Here is a 25,385-nt window from a genome sequence, read left to right as displayed (position 1 = left end):
TTGTTCCTTCCTAAGTGGAGAACTTTGCATTTGTCCTTATTAAATTTCATCCTATTTACCTCAGAAATACTTAAGAGCAGGTTAGACAAACATATGTTAGGGATGATCTAGACGGTGCTTGTTCCTGCCGTGAATGCAGAGGACTGGATTTCTTGAGGTACCTTCCAGTTCTAGTATTCTGTGATTTTATGATTCTATGTCAGAAATGTCTGTGGTTATAAACAAATTTCTTTCAAATCTTGCTTGATGCAGGAGGGAGTGGGTAACTGGTAATGTGCCCATCTTCCCTTGTAAAAATGGTGAAGTGTAGTGAGGAAGGAGCCCAGCACCAAATGTGAAGGTGGCAGAAATAGGAGGCATTTTGGAGAATCAGAAATGGGGTGCTGAGTATCCATGTCTACCAAAGTTTTGCAAACCTAGGATGATACTTGAGATTTCAACATGATATTGAACCCACCTTAACTTCAGAAGGTCTTTTGTGGCATTTTATGAACATTTTGTGTAGCCACAGTCAACTCAATATTACTTCTCTACCAAATGTCATGGCACAAATATCACAAGACTATACAAAAACATCTATGAATTATTCTTTTTGATATTCCTCTCTTATTGTTTTCTCAGGAAAAGAGACATTTCTCATCTCTTTGTCTCTCTCGTCTATTCCTGGCTACTCAGAGGACAGCTTGTTTCCCTGTTTCCTTCCCTGTTCACTTCCTTATTCCATGGGTTGATTACGACAGAATCACAGCATCCTCTGTTTTGTGCAGCACCACCTGCTCCATTTGCTTCCTGTTTGCTCAGCATTTGTTTATTTTGATGCTTAGCGCAGTATGAATTTTTTTTCTGCTGAAACTATTTTTTGATGAAAAATGCAGAGTTGGGTTGAAATTATTGCACAAAATTGGGTCCAATTTTCTGAATTGTTTGATATTTAAAATATCTTCTTGTCTTTAGCTTTCATGCTATGAAATGGTTTAAAAAAATAAATGTTTTGTTCAATCCGAAATGTCAGGTAGCAATCACTATCATACTTGGGTCAGTTTGAGTTTTTATGTCCCGTGCAAAATAAATAGCTCTGTTATGTTTGTAAGAAATACACAGGATCTTTTTTCAGTGGGAAAAAAAAGCAATATGCTATGTTTATTACAAATACAGCATGTACATTCATTCACAAATACACACACACCACACATCCTGGGGCTGATGTTAAAATTACCAGTCTTACCAGTTCAGCTTATGCCATTTTAGTGGGCAATAAGGCCGGGCACAAGGAAGTATCCAGGTTCTGTCTGCAACAGTCTGATGGTCCAAAGTTGTCTTCACAGGACTAACCCAAAACTTCATAGCTACACACCTCACTTTTATGGTTGTAAGTCCCAATTTTATTCTAGAGGTATTGCAGTGTCATGCTGAAGTCATCTAATTGTTTTACCTCAAGGCTGCATCCATGCTCCATCAGTACTTTGATGAATGTCCTGGGAGTGACTGTAGCTGGTTTATTTCATTCACACATCTTGTTCCCAGGTATAAGACCTTAGATTAGTCAATACTGCCCTTCTTCATCCATCCTGAATTTGAAGGACACCTGAGTTCACAACACCTTGTTAACCTTTCCTACCATCTAGTGCTAGAATCTTCCTTCTTTTGTCTTCCCCCACATTTCTCACTCACACAAAGAACAGTTCATTTTAGAGAAAAGACATTTCTCTTTCAAAGGAACAGGCAGGATTTCTTACAGACTTAAAAGATAAGTTTAAAAAATGTCTTACTAACTTAAAATACCTATAAACATATTTGTAAATAATTTCTTACTAATTTATTTACTTAATACAAAATAGAGAATATATTTTAATATATATCAACTGCTATACAACAAAGGTTATGAAGGAAAATGTATATACAGTATGCTTCTGATAATCCGGCACCTTTGGGACGTAGGTGGTGCCAGATTATCGGATATGCCAGAGTACCAGGAGGTACTATAGAGGGGCATACTCCCAACCCAATCCCCCTCCCTACTTTATGCTTGGGTCCTGGAGCCACTGGTACAGCTGTGTGTCTCCCTCCAGGCACTGGGGCATGTGCGCTGAGCAGCCAGCTTTACAATGAGCTGGCCGGGACGCCGTGCGCAACCCAATCCCCCTCTCCTCCCCTCCCCCAGAGCCAAACACCTCCCCTCCCTGCTGTCACCCAATCCCCATTTTCCCCCAACCTTATGTCTGGGTCCCGAAGCAATTGCCTGTGCTCAGTGGCCGGCTGCTAGCACATGCAGGCTGGATGCTGTGTACGCTGGGGACTGTGAGCGGAATGGTGCAGGCCATGAGCATGAGAGTGGCTGACCTGAGCAGTTCCGGGTTCCAGTTGATGCCTGTCTATCAGGAGTGCTGGACAACTGCATGCTGGACTATTGAAGTTTTACTGTAATTGTATAAAACAAAACTAAATCCATATTGCTCTAAAAACAAAGTTATAAAGTAAAACCTAAATACCTACTACTATGTATCAGGCCTACATATCTAACCCTGAGTGTGGATGCATCTGGGTCAATGGAAGAATTCTTCTGTCAACCTAGCTACTTCCTCTCAAAGAGACTGATTTACCTACATCAACAGAAATCCTTCTTTCCTTAATGCAGGAAGCATCTATGTGAGAGCATCATCATAGCCATGAAGCTATAGCCACATTAATATAGACATATTTGGCATATCTTCTGTCTCAATTCTGCAGTACTTTACTTTTAAATGAAGCAGTTTCTCTGAATACAGGAATATGTTTTCTGACTTTCAGAATGCTACTCCTATAATGAACCCTCAATGGCAATATCACAACATTTTCAAAGATCTGGGCAAGGTATTATCAGGTTCTCATCCTCCCAAACATTTGATATGCTAATTCTAAAACGGGATAACATTGTGCTCTGGAAGAGAAAGATCAGTGGATTACTGGGATTTCAAAAAGCATAGTCTGAGAAGCACTGAGTTTAATAGGAGTAATTATTAAATGCCTACTATTTCCATGGTTTTAATAATATGATATATAGGGATGGCTTTCTTCCGATTTGTGTAATACATGATTAGATAAAACACAGGCACTTGGTAGAGCCTACTTCTGCCTGGTTTCACATCAGCTTTGTTGTGTAAGGGTATGTCTATACTACAGCGTTATTTCAAAATATCTTATTTCAAAATAACGCGTCTACACACAAAATGAATTTCGAAATAGATTTTTGCTATTTTGAAATAGCACATCCACACTGATTGGATGCTCAATTGCATTTAAAGCCAGCCGGAACTGTTATTTAAGGCCAGCCAGAACGGAATAACTGCTATTATTTCAAAATAACTTTGCTGTGTAGACGTACCCTATGGGAAACCTGTATATATGAGGTTATATGTAGTCTTTTGAATTTGTCCCAGTTATAGAGATTTTGTTTCTAATCTTTTAAAAAACTAAGCTATTGCTTTGAATTTATTTCTCTTTTTCATCTTAGAAATTTTCCAAGAATTTTTAGTTATTGTGATCTTATTCCTAGACTTATTCCTAAGAACAGAGGATCATGGAGTTGGAGTGTACTTAAGAAGGGTAATAACCCCATAGGCCCTTTGTTAGCTCTGTCTCAGTTTCAAAAACCATTCTCGCTGCAAAAAATTATTCATTCCCTCTAAGTAGACACCAAAGAAATTTGCTAGAAAGGTCTAAACAGCATTCTGACTCACTACTTTTCAGTAATTTATTTCTAAGTAATTCTTTTTCTATCACTACCCTTCAAAAACTCATCTTTCCTTCGAGTGAGTAATTTCCTTAAAGATTAGTGTCAATTCTTTTCTCTCTGGATTGTCTATCATATTCTGCATACGTATAGACAGCAGCAAAAACCTGTAATACTGGACTTTTCTGTATTATATCCCATGGCCTGAGCAAAAGCGCACTACACTTGCAAGCGACCCTTGCCCTATGCTTCAAAGAAGGGGGGGGGGGGAACCCGAGGACCCCATGTGAAAAAGTAGCCAAGCTAAACTAAATTGAATCATTAATGTACTTCTGTAACATTCTGAAGAGAATATCTATACAAAGGGTGTGTCTAGACTACATGCCTCCTTCGACGGAGGCATGTAGATTAGCCAGATCGGAAGAGGGAAATGAAGCCGCGATTAAAATAATCGCGGCTTCATTTAAATTTAAATGGCTGCCCCGATCTGCCGATCAGCTGTTTGTCGGCAGATCGGGGGAGTCTGGACGCGATGCCCCGACAAAGAAGCCTTTCTTCATCGACACAGGTAAGCCTCGTGAAACCAGGCTTACCTGTGTCGATGAAGAAAGGCTTCTTTGTCGGGGCATCGCGTCCAGACTCCCCCGATCTGCCGACAAACAGCTGATCGGCAGATCGGGGCAGCCATTTAAATTTAAATGAAGCCGCGATTATTTTAATCGCGGCTTCATTTCCCTCTTCCGATCTGGCTAATCTACATGCCTCCGTCGAAGGAGGCATGTAGTCTAGACACACCCATATAGATGAAAGCAAGGTAGAGACACCAGACAATAATGATGTCTGTACAGGACTCAAAATATACAGTGACCAACTCTGTTCTGTTGTCATGTTGTGAACCCATTGATTTGAATGAAGTCACTCAGGATTCAGTCCAGCTTTCCAAATGACCAGAAAATTCTGATATTCCTAGCGGTAAAACTTTGCAACAGGATAACAGAGATTATTAGTGGCTCATCATGGATAAAGTATCCATTCCTTTAATTATTGGACACTACTTTTTAGATTCCAGTAATGTGCACATTTGTGCCCTGCATAAGCTGGACACTAACTAAAAATGTGATTCCTGAAAAACTTGCTACAGTAGAAACTTCCTTTGTTTTTTCCTGTACTGAAAAACATATCATCACTGAAAATGTGTTACAGATTCTTTTTACAAGCCATTTAAGAATAGCATAAGCTCAATTTGAGCCCTTTTATGACAGATATAAGGTGTTGTGCATAATCTTCTTAACAGCTTTGCATGCAGTACCTTAGACAGACAGAATAATAATAGCTATATTGACTTGCTTGCCAAGGGAAAAAAAAGTTATCACTTCAAATTAAGTGTTCTTCTAAACAAGTATTTAATTAACAAAACAAGATACAGTAGCTGTTGGTCAATTAGATGGACTAATTACTCACAATTAGCTGATTAAAATGTGATAAGTAGGCACTCAACATAAACCAAAGTATGATTAAAAATCATATCAAAATCCCTAAAATACACCAAAAAGTTGTGCTTTTATTTTTTTCCTGACTATATTACTGTTTAACAATATGGAAAAAGAGTCCCATTTTTAATTCAAATTGCCCCATGGAGCATATAGAATTTTGACTTCTTGAGCATGCTGGGGAGGGAGATGGAGAAGGAGCCCAGGAGGGAAGTGTTCCCTGAATGGAAAAAGGAATAATAAAGCCATTCTAAACTGCATGTTCTGGAATAACAAATAAAATATGAAGAACTGTGTTAGAGGAGAAAGATATAGTCAGGAATCTTGTAAATTAGCTAACCAGGATCACAGAGCAGTCCATAAGTTGTCTGAATGTACAGCACTTCCCGGGACTACTGTAACTTCTGCTCACATTGCGTGAGCCCTTGATACAGCCCCAAATCTCAGAAATGAAAAAGTGACATAAATTCAATTTTCATACCCAATGTTTCATGTGAGACATTACAAAGAATCTGGCACAATGAATAACCTATGTAGACTTTTTGAGAATCTCCTTCAATTTCCTTATGAACAGTATTTCTAATCAAAGTTATTTATTTCAACATCAACAAATAGTTTGATTTTAAATATAGCACTTTTGCTACAAATGTGTGAACACACACACACACACAGACACACACACACACACACACTTGCAGCTGAGTACTAAGGGTGAGTGACGTAATACAAATAATATTATCAGCATGCTGAATTGATAGTAAAAATAATGAGCAGTTCTGTGACACTTTAGAGACACCTTTTAGTCTCTAAGGTGCCACAGGACTACTCGTTTTTAAAGTTACAGACTAGCATGGCTACCCTTCTGAGACTTAATTGATATCAGACACTTACAAAAGTTTCTTAAGATTAATACAGTTATTGCATTCTTCTTATAATATTGTGACTTGCATGTTCAGGAGCTTCAGGGGGTAGCTGAGTTAGTCTGTTACAGAAAAAAACAGCAAGCAAATTTATTTTCAGTTTTATTTTCAGTTGACATATTTTTGTTAGTCTATAAAGTGCTACCAGACCATTTGCTTGCTGTTTTTTTCTTATAATATGAAGATCAGCTAATTTTATTTCATTGTGCTTGGTTTAATTAAATTAAATTCACAGCATTGTTGTTCATAAAGCTTAAATAATGGTCACTATGTCTATTTAATGATATTTTCTTTAGGAAGCAAAATTCAAAAAACTGTCATGTGGTTGTTTGATTTTTACTCTTTCTAGTTATTAATTATTTTTCAAGCTTAGATCTTTTGTGTTAATTATCCATTATTATAATCTTCTTTAAACTATCAAAATTATATATAGCTATATACTTATAACAATATAAACTATCTATAGTTATTTAAACTGTTCTACTTAAAAGAGTGAGCTAAAGAGAGCAAGAGATATATTATTCATTCGAAATGATTAAGAGACCTTCCTGATCTTGCATTCAGTTCATTGATTACAAGAAGCAAGGCCCCTCACTTGTAACTAAGGAGTTCCCCCATTGCTAAAGGAATTATGAAGAGGAATAAAAAAAAAAATATGTTAAGGACCAAGAATGCAAGCAAAATATGAATGGCCTAATACCTTGAGAATGCATGCCACGCAAGTGTAAGGAGAGTCTGAATCAACACTTCCATTAGAACAAGCTGGAATGGGAAAGAAATGCTTGGTGTGGTTATGTAAATACACTTTACTGATGTTCTGCAGAACTGGCACTTATCAATGGAAAGCTTCACTTCATCGGCCTCCAACTAGTCAAGTACTTTAAGAAGTCTTTCTTCATGCTCCTCCAAGGTCTGTCCAAATACAGTTGTGTCATCCAAATAGTCGAAGACTTGCAGTAAGTTTATATTTCCTACAACTTTCTCCATAATACGCTGCAATGTTGATGCTTTTGTGGTTGGCTCTGTGTCTCTATACACAGCAAATGATTTCTTGTGTGGTTCGTATTAAAGAGCAGTGAAGTTGCTACATTCCTAACCAAATGTTTTATCGCTGCAGACTCGACTTGGTCAAAGGGGGGAGTGTAGGGGAGCCTGGACTACACAGCCTTAATAAATAGTGATGTCTGCCTTGACCACAGTGCAGATTCTAAAAAGCAAAACCTAAGCCTGTCTCAAATATAGTGCACGTAGCATGCAGGCAAGGTCAAGGGAGAAGCTGTAAGAATCAGTAATGTTTCTGAATAACAATGCAGATTAAGCAATATGCAAGACTACGTCAAGATCACATGACAAGCAACCTTGTATTGGTACTTCTGTTCCTTATAAGCAAAAATTACAGATGCGGCCACACAGCTGTCAACTACGCATATAGAATCAACATCCTGAGTAAAATGTACTCCAAATAGGACATTGGGCATTTTAGGTATCCTACACAATACGTAATCATTTGGTAAATATTATTAGAATGACAAAGTCTCGCTTTGCTATAAAATGGGCTTAGAACAATCAATGGGAAGAAATGGGTAGGACTGACCCACAGGTCCTGCTCGATGTAACTAGAAGTAAATAGGCCCTTCACGCCGGCAACCCAGTGCATGGCATTCCAATGCGTGGGAATCAAAGGAACCACGACCTCCTGTCTGGCACTATAGGTAGCATACGGGTGAAGTGTAAGTGAACTAGACTTTATTATTGTATTATAGTAGATCTTCTATTAATTGCTTTTGCATTGCTTTGAGGCATATGTTCAAAATGATAAAACCCCAATGGGCAGATGAAGGCTGTCTTCTCCTTATCTTCTGCTGCCAGAGGGATCTGGTAGTATTCACTTTGAAAATCCAATACTGAGAATCACTGGCTTCCCAGCAAACAGTGTAATGCAGTGGTTCTTTTTTTCGTATTAACTTTTCCCCCAACCCTTTTCCACTCAACTTTTTTTTTCCCCTTAGTGTTCCTCATAAAACAATTATTGTTTGGTGTTCCTCGATCTTAAAATGTTTAAGAAACACTAGTCTAAGGTATCTTCTACTCAAAGCATTGTGTACTGGTCAACCACAGTATGCCTGTTTAAGGTGCAGTAGTTAAAACACATCTGAATTTTCCCTTTCTTTTTACAGACTGCCACAATGGATGAGGCATAGGGGCTGCGAGACTCGGTAATTATGCAATTCGCAGCCGATTCCTGAAGATAATGTTGCACATCTTCCATTTCTGAGAGAGCCATTTTTTCTAGATTTCTCCCTGAAAGATTGAGGTTCATATAGTTTGATGTTGTGTTCAACCCTTTTTGCACATTCCATAGCCGAGTTAGTCTGTAACAGAAAAAAACAACAAATGGTTTGGTAGCACTTTAAAGACTAACAAAAAGTGTAGATGGTATCATGAGCTTTCATGGGCACAGCTCACTTCTTCAGATGACCGGAGTTATGAGTAGGGGATATGAAAACTCAAAACAAATAGGAGAAGGGAAAAGTGTGTGGGGGGGGGGGAGGGGGAGAGAATGATGCTCTGTCTTCCACCTGCGTTTATATTATAGCATATATAGTTGCAAGTGAAATATTATAGTCACTTGCAATCCAATGTCAAGCACTACTTTGAACTCTACCCCTTTAATCCTCATTGTGACCTTTGCTCAGGTGTGTGTGTGGGGGGGGGGGAAAGGGGGGCTATCAGTCCTGAAGGATCCCAGCTGGACTGGGGGTTCCTTCAAATCTTGCAGGTCTGGGTGGCCCCTGTCCCCTGACCTTCTGGCAGTTCCCTCACCTCTCCCAACTTATTTTCAGCTTTTTATAAATCAAGTAGAGATTTTCCTCATTACAGCAATGTGCCCATCTTGATCACACCGGTAACAGAAGAACTATTTTTGTCCCCTTTGCCTGGGTGGGATGGAGGCCCTAAACACTGACTTCTCCATCACCACAGCCTGAAACTCCTTATTTCTGGAAATCCTAACTTGGTCAATGATGCTTTGCAACTCAGCCATCTGTTCTGTCAGGACCTGTACTTGTTGGGCAAGTTTCTCTCTGGTGCTCACAATTACTACACTGGCTGTGTGTAGGAGTGCTGTGCTGGCTGATTCAGATATTTGGGCTTCCCCAAACTCACTGGCAGCCTGCCTTTCTTCTTCCTCTTTGACCTCTTTTATCAGCTGGGAGTAGCTTGGGGAATGTTCCTGTCGCTCTCTTAGTTGGAGATAAAGTAGAATCGGGATGTGGTATTGAGTTCCTCTTACAGTCCACCTGCTCAGCAGTCACTGCTCCCCTATTGACAGCTCTCTGAAGCAGCTTTTCCAGCCTCTGTATATAGGCCAAAACCTTCTCTGCCCTGTACTGCTTAGCATTAAGGAACTTATAATAATTTTTTTCAGGGCCCTCTACACTTCCCAATGTGTTGATGAGGGCCTCTAGGCATGTCTTTAACACTGACCTCAGAGTCAATGAGCTTCAAGGTATGAATCACCTCTAATACTGGGCTCCTGGGGCTCTCTACTAGACATCTCAGCTTTTCGGTGTCTAGCATTTCAGTAGTGTGCTAATAAGGGTTCAAAATCCTCTTCCCCAGGGAATAACCTTAATTTACAGTAGGAGCTTGCCATAGCATGAGATAGCACACACTTTTCCAATGTTTGCCCCAGTGGTTTTGCCCAGTCATGAGCCAAGGTTGAAGCCCCTGAGCTAGAAGCTTCTGTGCCAGGGCCCAACAAGCCTGATGAATTAGCCATAATATGAACTGTAATTCTTCAACTAAAAAACATAATTATTTTCCACTTAGCAAATCATTCAACATATTCTGGTGTGGGGTACTGACCCAGGATCCTGGATGAGCCCCCAAAAATGTAATTGTTCTGCTGGTAGCACCAGCAGCAGCTATGGTTGGGTTTAATATATAGGGGTTCCTCTCCATCTATCCAACACAGAACTGGCTCGAGCCCTTATCCAGTAACCTGGGAATTCATACAACACCCCTGGGGTGCCTCTAAGAGGCATTGCTTCCCCACTCACAAACGCAGAGTATGAGTGTAGAAAAGGAGCGGGAAGTAAGTTGACATTAATTTGGGAAAACACAGACAGAGTCCATAGGAAAACATCACACACCGAATTCACAACCAAAACCACGAGTTAACATGCCAGCTCAAGTAGGTTGATGGGGGGAAGTTAGAAGCCATCTCACCCATTATACTGGTCATTCTCCATCCATCTGCTCGCTGCTCTCTGGCACTGCTCTGCTGACTGCTCCTCGCACCTTTCCATTGGTCACTGCTCACTGCTGCCACTCTGCTGGCCACTTCTCACACCTCTCCATCACGGCCCTGCTGGCTGCTTGTTGCATCTTCTGCTGGCTTGTGGTGGATATGCCTCTGGGGCAAACATAGTGATTTCAGCTCTCAGTGATTTCAGGTCTTGGCCCAAAGCACACTCCAGCCACAAGAGATTTCAGCATCCACTGAAGTACATTTACATACAAAAGAGTGGGAAGAAACAGGTTAAACCAGTCTTAAAGCTGGTGCCTGTGAGTAGCTTGCTGACTCCCTCCCCAGCTTAATCTATATGGCTCTGAAAGAGAAGCCTATGTCCATCCAAGTGTATTTACATTGACAGGGTCTCTCCTTCTGAGTTAAACAGAGTCAGACTTTTCTGGATTGTGCATTCCCACAATAACTGCAAGCATTGGTGGTCATATCTTATAATTCCTGCATTTAGTGTTAACACAGTTTGTGACCCCACCAAAACAGCCAAATTGGTTACAATGGGCAAAATGTAAGTCCAGATTATAGGCGGCAATTGCAAGGACACCGGTACGAGATACAATCTAAATTTCATAACCTATGCACCAGCTGGCACAGATTATCAGGGACTTGCACACAAGGGGATACAGACTCAAACTGGTAATTATGGAAGTGGGTGAAAAAAGAGAACCTCTGGAAACAAAGAAGAGGGGAAGGAATGAAAGAAAGAGAACAGCATAGAAACGGAAAAGAGAAAAACCAAGATACACAAATGCTAAGTGCATCTTTGATTAGTTTAAGTGTTTCACTTTATTTTCCCAGTAGAAAATAGAGTATTGAAGATAGAAACAAGATCTCATGATCATGGATGGCGACAGGGAAGAAACTATCATCACCTACACATCAGTTTCTGCTGTAAAGAGTATAACCAAATTCCCTTTTTACTATGTTCTTATTTACATTTCCTTGGCCTATAAATTGTATTGGGTCTCATGAGATTTCTTGCATTACCAAGAATAATTCAAGACCATCAATCTCACAGTATTTCTGTAATTTTGCTTCATTTTCCAGCTGAAACAAACAATTCTGGGAAAAAAGCCAAGTTAACTGAACAATTTTGATTTATGGTCAAGTTCGGGTTCTGTTAAGCTTTATGATGAGACGTTACTCTGGAGTATAATCAGAAATCTATTCCATGATTGCTCAGTCCAGACCCACTGTGTGGTAACAAGCATAAGAACTAATAATCTGTTAGTCAGACACAGAGTTAGAAATGTGTCTGTGTCCATTAGCCTGACCTAATCAACTGAACATGAGCTCCCATTGTGATCTTTGGATATATAGGCAGGGAAATATTGAGAGATAGGGAGGTTACATTACCCCCGTATTTGGCGCTCTTGCTGAAAAAGTAGCTACTGAAAGTAGAATGTGATCTCTATGTTTCAACCTTGCTGTATGCAATCAAGGAAATGTTGGACTTACAATGTTTTATAGCTTTTTTCCAGCCTGCTTGTTGAAGCAATGTATTTCTATAGACTGAAATTATCACCCTTGCAGAAGGGGAAGCAGAAGCAGATTTCCCCTAGTACAGCCACTGCTAGCATACTGTGTTCAGTAGTAGTTTTAATATCCTTTTTTGAAGAGTTGACAAATTGGAGAGGAGTTCAGAGAAAAGCCACAGGAATGATTAAAAGGCTGGGGAAAGTGCCTTATAGTGATAGACTATAGGGGCGCAATCTGTTTATTTTAGCAAGAGAAGACTTGATCATAGTTTAAGCTCCCACGTGTGGAAGAGAAATTTGAGAATAGAGGGCTCTTTAATAGCACAGATAAAGAACATGATCCAATGGCTGGAAAATGAAGCTAGACAAATTCAGATAGAAATAATATACAATTTTACAGGGAAAGTAACAGTGAGGGTAAACAATTCACCCAGATTTGTTGTGAATTCTCCATTACTGGGGATTTTTAAATTGACATTGGAAAATTTTCTAAAAGATTTTTTCTAGTTCAAACAGGAATACAGGCAGGGAAGTCCTGTGGTCTGTGTTACACATGAAGTCAGGACAGATGGTGACAATGGTTCCTGGATGCTGAGTTTACAAATCTGTGCATTGGGATACTTTCATTTCTTCATAGTGAAAATATTGCTGGGGAGATTCTTATTTTATCCCAGGTAGCTTTCCTATCCATAACTGCCAGTATCAGAAATAGAAAGTTCCTGATTTTTTTTCAATGATCTCTTTGGCATGTGACGCTGCACCTGAACATTGAGGGTGGAACTTAGTCAGTTCAAAACATTGTGGATTCAGTTTACAGAATTCAAATACTTACCAAATTTTAATACCACAAACCACATAGACATACCTAAATACAGTAATGTGAACCTACAAATATTTGCACCTACATTATTTCTGAAAGTGAAATTCATGGCTATTTCTGAAACTCAGGCCATAAATGTCTGTAGCATAAAAACAAATAGTCTTGATCCTGGGATGCAATCTGAATGCCTTATACTATGCCACCAGTGTAAAAAGTGTAGTGATCTGCTCCCAAAAGGTCGAAGAATATAGCCCAATGTATGTGGATCTGAAATAAATGATCCTTTATTCATCAAGAAAAGCAAATTACAACAGTTTTCAATCACAAAGAATAGTGACTTAACACACTATTTAATGTTTTAAAGTGTTAGGAATGATACATTAATCCTTTATCCTGTCCTCCCAATGTAATCAACATAATTGCAAACATGCAGTTCTTTGTGCTTGCCTCTCAAAATCTAACATTTCGAGCTATGTGGTATTTAATTTTCAACTAAAAATAGCTAAACACAGAAAATAGCTCGCTGCAATAATCTCAGGTCTAAAATTACACACAATAATTACAAGTTCTAGGATTACAATACCTTTATTTTGGCAAAAGATATCTCAGGAAATGCCAGAATTCTGACTATTCCAGGTAAAAGATTAATTTGTTAATATGACTATGGAGAAACCCACTATCAGAAGAAATTAAAGCAACTTTGAAATATTAAGTACTCAGTTCATATTTAGGAATCTTTAGTCTCCTGTAAATTGGAGCTCCTAGGAAGACAGATGGAGAAAATGTCAGGGAAACAATGAAGAGGAGCCATTTAAAAAAAATCTGAATGAAAATAAAACTGTTCATAGCTCCTAAATCAGTTCCACCAAAATCTAGTGTAGCACTCCATTGAAAGCCTGAAAAAAGTGACATCTATATATTACCATAATTGTAGCAAGGTTAATATGTCAGAAGGGATACATGGACTCTAATGATCTACTAAGTATTATAAAGCACAGTCATTTTGCATTTTCTGATTAAGTCAATAAGCGTATTACCTTGTAAGCAATTTTCTTGACAGAAACTCAATAATTCTTTGTGTAATTTAGATTTAACACAACAAAGGTGTCCAGACCATAGAGTATGTCTAGTGCAATGTCATCTCACAACTGAATCCACTGTCACCTTTATTATTATTAGGGTCAAACAGGACAGATGGCCAATTGTATAGCCATTGGTATCTTCAAAATAACCATCTTACTAGTGCGAGTCAAATGATATTTATATTCCTCAGTGTCAGAGTTTATTTTCAGAAGTGACCTGTAGAGTATCACTATCTAAGAAGATAACTCCAATAATAGGAAAATTTCCCTCATTCGTGTTAATTTAAATAAAGGGAGCCTGTCTTAGGGCCATAAGATTATTTTATCTCCTGACTGCGGTGGAACCACACTGATTTCCTCTTGTGGAGGATTGAGGATCAGGCTTAAAATCAGACTAGATCAAATAAAACATAAGAATTTTTGTTTGTTTGTTTGGGACATCTTTGTGCATTCTCCTATGAATGCAATAGAAAACAAAGAGATAGCAGCTTGACCCTTTGTCTAATATGTCAATTTGTATTTACTACACATTTAAAGTTACCATACTGAAGTATATTCCAGTCACTCATATGCAGCTCATGGCTAGGCAGAAATTTTGGCTAGTGCTGACTGCCTATTATATGGTGATTCCCGGAGTCTTCATTTTAAAACAATTTTCTGGTGTAACGGTGAAATATGACAGATGGAATAGGTTCTTGTATTTTTTTTAGAAGAGTACCTGCCAGCAGCCAGACAGGTTGGAATATTTTACAAGCTGTCCCTCTTTAAGACAGAGAACTTGGAAAGTTGTAGTGATAGATGTGGATGATTAAGAAAGAGCAACCTGCTATATAGTATCCTGGCACTGATATCTGATCATGGACAAAAAATGTTTTCTCCCCATTTGTCCTGACATTTTCAAGAGACCAGAAATCAATAAATCAGAAAAACCCATAAAGTGGGCATTACTTCTCCTTTTAGTGTGAACATAATTTTGGGGGGGTGAGATTAATATGTAACTGCTTTATGAACTTTTAAAGTTGAATTCCATTGCAGCTCTTGTAATTAGTAGGGATATGAAAATGCAACCATTTAGCTGATTAACTGATGAGCCTGGGCTCATTGGTTAACATTCATGATTATACACTCCCCTCCCCCATGCTGCTGCCTCTTATATGGAGGCAGCAGCATGAGGGGTCAGGTGGGAGCTGATGTACATGGGAAGCCAACTCCCATGGAGGCACCTGCCCCCATCACCTCTGTATCATAAGCCGGGTTCCTGGGGGCACTGGCTCCCACCTACTCCCTGCTGCTCCTTCCCCTTCATCCACACGTAACAGTAGAACTACTGACATTTTCAGCAGTTACAAAATATCATAATTAATTACATAATCACATTTTAACATCCATAATAATTACTACATTGAAATTTAAATGAGATCATTCTAATTAGCAGGGCTCAACAAATAATGCAATCTAGTCGCCCGTGATGAGTAGATTACAACCCAGAAGAGCTGGGTTCAGGCAATCTGCGCATGTGCAGAATGATCTGCGCATGCGCAGATCGCCGTACAGTGCAGCTGGTGAGCAGGGCTCGCTGTGGTTTGGCAAGCCCTGCTAATTAGATAAAATATGTTCATAGTCCTTTACAAAACATCTTAGAAAAATTCTATATATATCACTATGTCCATCTTGCAGATGGGGATACAAATACAATGAAAAGCTCAAAATCAAAACTTAATTTTGTGGCCAAATTGGAGAATAAACCATGTTTCCTGACTATGTTCTTTTCATAGGACCAGACAGCATACTAAAATGTTATTTTAAGTCCACAGTTTGCTTTTTTTGTAAAAAAAAAAAAAAAAAATGCCGGTACTCCAGAGAAAAAGTTGTTGAGGAAAAAAAAATGCCCGGCAGTGGGCACAACATTGCCCTTTTAAGAGATGCGGGCCCTTTAAGACAGCCATTTTCATTAAAGCTCTGACTGGATTGCCGGGCAGAGTACCGTCACAAAAAAAGAAAAAGCACTGGTTCCACCTGAGTAAGATGTCAAATACTTCCCTAGAGCTTGGAAAGGGGAGATGCACACACCTATAAGGAAGTTTTGATCACAAAACACTGAGCAGAGCCATTAGGACAGGCATTGTAGAATACTTGCAGAAGACAGTTTTCTGAACAAAACGAACAGCAGATGACACACTGGATATTTACTGACAATAAATAAAGGGGAAATGATAAAAGTCTCTCACAGGTGTGGAGGTTTTTTGTTGCCAAACCTAGGTGTCCAGAAAAGTTATATAAATGTGCTCACTGTTTTGTCTCCAAAAGTCCAATTTTAGTGACAAAACTTGTCAAAGTAGACAAGGTCTCAGACTATGTGAGTCAATCATCTGTATGTGCTAACATTTTAGGATTTGTTAAAATATCTATGTATGACTGTCATAGTGGAATCAATTAATGGATAGAACCGCTGTATGCTATAAAACACACTCAATACACCTTCCGACAACATTCAAATGAGTTAGTCACTATGGGAGAGTGATAATATTTTCTTAAATGATTTGTGACTTTAGATACCTCCATTTTTGGATGACTAACTTAGAAAATTTAGAGGCTTGATTTTCAGTGTATGGGTGCTCAGAACTTTCTGAAAAGTAGGCTCCTTAAACTTGTCTTATATTGGGACCCCAAGAATTGAAGCTCCCAACACTACTAGTCATTTTTAAAAAATCTAAGCCATTTTTTTCAGTAAAGAACAAAGTAATTGTTCTGTTTGTTTTTACATTTAATATTACAATTAACTCTTTTACTTAGTTTGATTGAAATGGTTTCTATATAAACACTCTGCCATAAGGAACAATTACCTTGTTAATTGGTAATCCAATTAAAAGCTAAATAAATAAGAGAGCAGTAACATTTAGGCTGTTTACTTTCAAATGAACAATAGGAAATAAGTCTAGTCAGTTTGACTGCTGTGTATTGATCCACTTTAGATAAAATCTTTCTTTGGTAGTAAGTTTGAAAGAAATGCTCAAAGAGTGAAAATATCACTTAAATCCTGAAATTTTAGGTCATGCTTGTTAAATGCTTTCAGCAATAAACATTGTCATTGAGCATAGGTTATTTTGACACTGAAGTACTCCTACATTCTCCACAGGCTTGTATATAAATGCAAAAAATCTATACTGACAAGATAAATAAATGCATTGTTTCCTATTTAGAGCCTCTTTACAAGCTTTTGCTCTCTTACAGCTGGGAGCTATGAAATTGCTGCAACATTTTCTGCATATCATACAAAAACTCAGCTAGTCTTAATTTGAAGATACAAATGGAGAATTCACCACCTCCCTTGTTAGTTTAAATATCCCTTCAAAACCCTTTATTTTCTTCCCATGAAGGTATTTATGCAATTTAATCAAGTCACCTTTAAATCTTCATTTTGAAAACAAAACAGATTGATCTATTTAAATCTCCCACTATAAAGCATTTTCCAACCTTGGAATCTTTCTTGTGGCTATTCTCTGTATCTTCCCCGGTTTTTAAAAATCTTTAAAAAATGGGCATACCAGAACCAGATGGGGTATTGTCAGTATCAGTCTCCACAATGCTGTATACAAAGGTCAAAATGCCTCACTACTTCTATTTCTCTGTTAATACATCTAAGGCTTGCATTAGACTTTTTTGCCACAGCATTACACTGGAATTTCAGGTTCTGTTTCTTGTCCATTCTGACACTTAAATCCTCTTCAGAGTCACTTCTTTCATGATACTGTCTGTCACTCACTCTGTAGGTCTGGCCTACATCACTTATTCCTAGATGTATAACTTTTCTTTTGGCTGCACTGACATTTGTTTGGTTTGAATGAACTCAGCTTAATAAAAGATCCAGATGGCTCTATATGACTCCTCTGTGCTCTGCATTATTTACCACTTGACCAATGTTTGTGTCATCCCCAAGTATTAGCAGCAGTGGGTAACTGATAAAAATGTTATCAGGCATAGTACTGATTCTTGCAAACCTCATTTGAAACACTCCCATTTGCTATTATTACCCTTGACAACTACTTTTCTGAGCTTTGTCAGTTCTAAATCCATTTAACAAGCTTTGTACTGATATTGTGTAGTTCTGATTTTTTAGTCAGAATATTGTGTGGTACTAAATCAAACAACTCACAAAAGTATAAGTACAGTACACCTATGCAGTTACCTTTATCAACACATTTTGTCAACTGATCAGAATGAAATAGATCTTGTCAAACCAATTCCCATATAGATGGGAATTATTTATAGTCCTATTTTTATTAATTGGATGTTGTATGAGTGCTTCTCTTATTTTGTCTAATAAAGGTGTGAAGTTAACCAGCCATATTGGTTTATCTCACTTTCCCCTTTTGAATACTAGCACAAGCTTTGCAATTCTTTAATCTTCTGATATTTTCCTGTTATTCCAAGAGTCATTAAAAATTAACGTCAGTGGACCAGAGACGTCCTTAGCCTGCTTTTGTAGGACACAGATGTCTGGGCCCGCTGATTTAAAAATGTTCTTCCTCAATAGATATTGTCCATTATCCTCAGTGGTTGCTAATGGCCTGACAAGTGTTTCATCCTCATGTGATCAAGCACAACCTGATATTTCTTTGCAAATGCAGAACAGAAATATTTAGTGAATAATTTTTCCTTTACATATATATTGGTAGTCCATTGATGATCTTCTCAGAGACTGCCAGTGAATCCTGTCATGAGACATTTGCTCAAGTTCTTTGGGACTGATGCCAATCACTGGGGACTGCTCTTCAAATTATTTTTAAAGCACTTACAAGGATGAGCCTTCTTTCTTCTGCCCTATCTCAGCTCTCTGTACAAGATCTGTTTTGCAAGACAGTAGTTTACCATTCTGAAGATACGCTTGGTCCACCTAAGTTGTGCTCTCAATAACATTTCCTCAATGCTGGTTATGTTTGTTCTCTCAAAGGGTATGTCTAGACTACATGCCTCTGCCGACAGAGGCATGTAAAATAGGCTACCCGACATAGACAGTGAAGTGGGGATTTAAATATCCCCAGCTTCATTAAAATAAAAATGGCCACCGCGCTGTGCCGGCTCAGCTGATCGTTGGCACAGAGCGCGAGTCAAGACGTGGATTGATCAACAAGAGAAGCCTTTGTCAACTGCTCCCATGTGCTTCGATCATAAGCACCTCTCGGGGTCTCCATTTTTTCAAGAGGTTTACATGATAAATTTACGAACCCATTTTCTTCCTGTCTTGCCTCACCTCATAATCTACGGGCCCCACTCTCCGTATTGCCTCAAAGGGTCATTGCCACCTTGCCAGCAACTTTGACTCCCTTACTGGTAATAAGAGTAGCATCCTATCCCCTCTTTCGAATTCTCTCACCGCATCGCGGTTGTAATAGAAAGTCTGCTGGTCCTGTGCTCGTTGTAGATTTTTCTTCGCAAAGGTCCCGAGTTGTTGTAACCTTTCTCTTAGCTTTAGGACGTAACTTATGGTCCCTTGCATGCGTATTTCTTGTTCTTCCCAGGTCTCCTTGATCAGGTCGAGGATGCCCTGGGGTTGCCTCCCATATAGCAGCTCAAAGGGAGAGAAGCCGGTTGAGGCCTGAGGTACCTCTCTTATAGCAAAGAGCAAGGCTGGAAGAAACCTTGTCCCAGTCTTGGGGGTCCTCCTCTGAGAACCGCCTGAACATCTCCTTCAATGTCCGGTTGAACCTTTCCACTAAACCATCTGTTTGCAGATGGTAGACGGATGTTTGCAGGGTTTTGATTCTCAGCAATTTACATAGATCCTTAATCAGTTTAGATGTCACATTAGTCTTGCAGGAAGTTGTGGTCCGTGACCCAGTTTGGTTCGGTCTCCCTAGTTCGCTGGGTTGACTCCTCCGTTCTTGTCCCTGCCGATACCAATACCTCTTCCTGTTTCCTGGGCCAGCCCACTGCTGCAACAGCTGCACTTGTTGCTGTTGCTGCTGTTTTTGCTGTTCCCTTAACCATTTGAAGATCTGCGCAGGATCCATGGCTCTCTGGCTCCTATCTGTGCCAGGCCTTCGAGACTTGGTCTCCCCTCTTCCTACCCTGGACGGGAATCCCTCCCTCTTGGGGGTTCTCTATTTTGTTGTTGTTGTTGTTGTTGTGGGTCCCTGCCCGGGGTCCTGCCCATGTTCTCCACCACTTGTCACGCATCAGGCCCCCGCGTCTCAGTTTGGGGCTTGCCCTCTGTCCCTCTGTCCACCTTGGTATTCTGCTTCTCCCCTGTTCAGGAGGGTAATGCGCTCTGTTGTCCTATTCTGGGTACAGGAGGGGGACCTGGGACCTCCCTCTCTCCAGGTCCCAGCTCAGGACCCTAAGAACAGGTGTCTGAGACACCTGCCTTGACCGGGGGGGGGGCAAAGCTGCAACTCACCATCCTCGGGCCTTCTTCGGTCCCGTCCTAGGCTCCTTCCTTCCTCACCGGAGCTTTCATCCACTGGTCCATCTCCGTTCTCCTCCGGACACCTGTCCGTAGAGCCGGGCTCCCCCCGGAGCTTCCACTGTAAAGGGGGGGAGGGTTCCGTCCGGCAAGGGCTCACAGCCCTAATGAACGTTCCCCCTCCTCCTGCTGGCTCCCTCTCCACTTTTAAATCTGGCACCCATTGCCAGGATGCCGGCGTGTGTGCTCCCCGGGCCGTCCACCCCTCCTCCTGTGTGGCTGCTGGGGACACTCCTGAGCCTGGGTCTGCGCTGGCACCCACAGCCACCGCCGAGCAGGTTCGACAGAGGCGCGTGTATCCCGCAGCGCTGGAGAGAGCCGCCTCCTGAGTACAGGGCACGGGGCTTGCCTCCTCAGTGCCTGCTGCCCCATAACAGACATCTATAATAATTCCACATCTCAGATCTATACAGGGGAGATGTTCGAACTGCTGCACTGTAGATCTTCAATTTGGTGCAGAGACAGATGTGTTGGTTCCGAACTTTCGTTTGAAGTCAGAAAAGGGCCTGGTTGGCTTACCAATTCTAGGGAGAATGTCTTCATCAAGAGACCCATCACTTGAGAAGGTACTATCCAAATACAGGTGGGACTTCCTTGGTCTGGGACCCTTGGGACCTGAGCAGTCCTGAAGTACACATTTTTCCTGACCAAGGGAGATCAAGGTTCCCCTCCCAGCTGGATTCAAGACTGATGGTGAGGCCAACGTGCTGGGATGCCTCAGAAAATCTATTAAAAATGACCTAAAGGTTGTGTTGTCTATGAGCCATCGAGACACATTCGTCCACAAAGTGTTCACCAGCACTGGAGCAATTACGCAGCCTTGCATCACTCCATTCAAGATTGCAAATGCATCACTGCTGAATACTTGCACTGTCATCTGGTCATGAAACAGATCCATGAGGCCAGATGTAATGCATCCGAGGGTGGTAAGGGAGTTGGCTCAGCATGGCTCATGGGCTTGCAGAAGCATTGGCCATTATTTTTGAAAACTTGTGGTGACTGTGGGAGGTCGAAGTTGATTGGGAAAAAGCAAATGTAGTGCCCATCTTTAAAAAAAGAAAGAAGGAGAACCCAGGGAATTACAGACTGGTTAGCCTCACCTTAGTACCCGGAAAAATCAAAAAGGGGATCCTAAAGGAGTCCATTTTGAAGCACTTAGGAGACAGAAAAGTGATCAGGAATAGTCAATATGGATTCACCAGGGGCAAGTCATGCCTGACCAATCTGATTGCCTTCTATGACAAGGTAACTGGCTCTGTGGATATGGGGAAGTGTGGTGATTATGATATACCTTGACTTTAGCAAAGCTTTTAATCAGTCTCCCACAGTATTCTTGCTAGCAAGTTAAGGAAGTATGCATTGGATAAGTGGACTGTAAGGAGGATAGAAACCTGGCTAGATTGTCCTGCTCAACGGGTAATGATCAGTGGCTCAATGTATGGTTGGTGGTCAGTATCAGGCAGAATGCCTGAAGGGTCAATTCTAGGGCTGGTTTTGTAAAATGATCTTGATGAGGGGATGGATTTCACCCTCAGTAGCAAGTCTGAATATAACACTAAGTTAGGGGGAGAGGTAGATACATTGGAGGGTAGAGATAGGGTCCAGAATGACCTAGACAAATTGGAGGATCGGGCTAAAAGAAATCTGATGAGGTTCAAGAAGGACAAGTGCAAAGTCCTGCACTTGGGATGGAAGAATCCCAAGCAGTGTTCTTTCTAAGCTGCACAGCAGCACAGCTTCAGAAGTAATTAATCAGCCCCACCCAGTCAGAGGCTCAGTTCTCCATGCATGGAGCTGACTGACTGGAGGGTCTGATTAATCACCTGTGAAGTTGTGTTGCCTCACATCTTAGAGGGAACACTGATCCCAAGCACTGTTACAGACTGTGGACTAACTGGCTAAGCAGCAGTTTGGCAGAAAAGGACCTGGGGATTATAGGGAATGAGAAGTTGGATATGAGTCAACACTGTACCCTTGTAGCTAAGAAGGTTAATGGCATATTAGGGTGCATTAGGAGGAGCATTGCCAGCAGATCCAGAGAAGTGATTATTCCCCTTTATTCAACACTCATGAGGCTACATCTGGAGTATTGCATCCAATTCTGGGCTCCCCATTATAGAAAGGATATGGACGCATTGGAGAAAGGCAAATGGAGGGCAACAAAAATGATCAGGAGGCTGGAACACATGATTTTATGAGGAGAGGCTGAGGGATTGGGGCTTATGTCATCTACAGAAGAGAAGAGTGGGGAGGGATTTCATAGGAAGGGAGTTCCAAAGAGAATGGTGAGAGGCTGTTATCAATAGTGATAGATGACAGAATGAGGGGCAATGGTCTGAAGCTGCATTGGGGATGTCTAGGTTGCTTGTTAGGAAACATTATTTTATTAGGATGGTGGTGAAGCACTGGAATAGTTACATAGGGATGTAGCCTATCAAGTTACTAGCCTATCATGCTAGTAATATAGTTATGTTGATTTAGATTAATTCATTAATATATTAATGGGTAGATTTAGTATAGAGGGAATAGTTAAGAGCTGTAATGCTAACGGCTGGTCTGCAGGACAAAGTGCCCTGCCTGCCCAGTGCCTGAGACTGAAGCAACTAGCAGGGTGGTGGCGGCATATCTACCTGGCCAAAGGGTTACACTCAGGGGAGTGGGAGGCAGGCATTGCAAAGCTGCTCTCAGCTTTCCCACAGGCTCTTTTTGTTAGCTTGACTGGTATCTGGGTATAAGTGTAATGCACTATGCCTTAGGTCTGCTCAGTGCAGGCCCACTGAATACTAGCACAGCAGCACTCAACTCCTTAGGGGAGGGGGAAGGCTTTGCCATTGACCCACCTGGATATAGGTCCGTACCCTTTCTTATCTGGGGCTGGGGCAAGTTTGTAAATAAGGGTATGTCTACTCTAGAAAGTTAATTTGAACTAACGGACGTTAGTTCGAATTAACTTTGATAGGCGCTACACTAGCGCTCAGCTAGTTCGAACTTAATTTGAACTAGCGGAGCGCCTAGTTCGAACTAGGTAAACCTCATTGCACGAGGACTAAGCCTAATTCGAACTTACTAGTTCTAATTAAGGGCTGTGTAGCCCCTTAATTCGAACTAGTGGGAGGCTAGCCCTCCCCAGCTTTCCCTGGTGGCCACTCTGGGCACCACCAGGGAAACTCGTATGCCCCCCTCCTGGCCCCGGAGCCCTTAAACGGGCACGGTCTGGCTACAGTGCCCGTGCCAGGTGCAAGTCTGCCAGCACCCAGCCAGCAGACCCTGCACCTGGCACGCCATGAGCCAGCCACCCGATGCCCGCCCCCCCAGCCGTCCGCCTCTTCCCAGGACCCGCCTGGTCTAGTGCAGACATCGTGGACCTCATCCACGAACTCCGCATTAGGTACAGAAATGTGGCCGCCTAGGGCAGAATAGCTGCCAGCCTGGCCACCCAGGAGCAGGTGTGCATGAAAATCAAGGTGGTCCACTGAGACCCCCGACCCTGAGCCCTGAGTTTAGAATGGCCGTACTGGGTCAGACCAAAGGTCCATCTAGTCCAGTAGCCTGTCTGCTGACAGCAGCAAACCCTAGGTACCCTGGAGGGGATGGACCAAAGACAGTGACCAAGCCATTTGTCTTGTGCCATCCATCTCCAGCCTTCCACAAACTTTGGGCAGGGACACCATTTCTACCCCCTGGCTAATACCACTCCATGGACCCAACTTCTATGACGTGATCTCACTTCTCGTTAAACTCTGGTCTAGTTCTAGCCTTCACAGCCTCCTGCAGCAAGGAGTTCCACAGGTTGACTCTTTGCTTTGTGAAAAACAACTTTCTGTTACTAATTTGAAGCCCGCTACCCATTCCTTTCTTTGGTGTCCTCTAGTCCTTCTATTATGGGAACTAATGGAGAACTTTTCTTTATGCACCCTCTCCACACCACTCTTACTTTTATAGACCTCTATCGTATCCCCCCTCCGTCTCCTCTTCTCTAAGCTGAAAAGTCCCAGTCTCTTTAGCCTCTCTTCATATGGGATCTGTTCCAAACCCCTGATCATTTTAGTTGCCCTCCCCTCTTCCACCTCCTTTTCCCAGTCTCCCCCAGTTTTGTTCAATAAAGAGAGATTCTATTTTTGAACACACGTTTTCTTTATTTTGTACATCAGGAAGGGGGGCTAGGGAAGGGTCAGTGGAAGGAGGTGAGGGAGGAATAGGGTATGTGCCCCCGATGGGGAGGACTGGGCTGGCTCTGCGGGCTTCTCGGGGTGGAAGTCCTCCTGCAGCTCCCCGATTGCCTCCTCCCCCTGGATGGCAGCCTGCGGCAAGTGCAGCCGGGGTGATGGCTGAGTACTGTGATGTTCCGCGTGTGGGCACTCAGGGCACTCCAAGCCAGGACTGCTTTGCAAGCGGGGAACCCTGAGAACTGTCTGTCCGGGGTGGGGTCGGGTCCCTTTATGCACAGCCCTTGGCTAGTCTGAGGCAGCAGCTCCATACTCTCTAAGTCCTCATCTGATGCCCTGCTGGCACTGCTTCCGGCCATCCTTAACCTCTGTTCAGGGTCCACTCTGTGTGGACATGCTAGTTCGAATTAGCGAAACGCTAATTCAAACTAGTTTTTAAGTCTAGCTACGCTAATTCGAATTAGCTTAGTTCGAATTAACTAATTTGAACTAAGTTAGTTCGAATTAGCGCTGTAGTGTAGACATACCCTAAGAATCTAGCAAGAGCCTCAAATTAGTGGTCCTGCTGCTTGTACCTGTCTGTGTGTATATGCTGCTTGATATGATGCCCATGGCTGGTAAAAAGTCCTGCCTCCCTCCACTCACAGCCAACCACAAACCTGTTGGTGCCATGTACTGACTGTACTGTGTTGCAGTCCAGCTGCCTTTAGGCATAGGAGCATCATGGGTGCAGCACAGCCCAGCCTAAGGGCTGTCTGGTGAATCAGGTTCCCTGGTGGTGCAATGGTTCCTGCTCTAGGGTATAACAAAATGGTTCAGCCTCTGAATGCACTTTCCAATGAGTGCCATGTCTGCATTACAGCCTATTAGAGGGCAGGGTTGCACTTGAATGAAAAAAACACACATCAGCTCACAGTCCAGGTCAAGTAATATGCAGCTATATTTTAT

Source organism: Pelodiscus sinensis, chromosome 5 (genome assembly GCF_049634645.1).
Source record: "Pelodiscus sinensis isolate JC-2024 chromosome 5, ASM4963464v1, whole genome shotgun sequence".
Classification (NCBI taxonomy): Eukaryota; Metazoa; Chordata; order Testudines; family Trionychidae; genus Pelodiscus; species Pelodiscus sinensis.
This window is presented reverse-complemented; position numbering follows the sequence as displayed.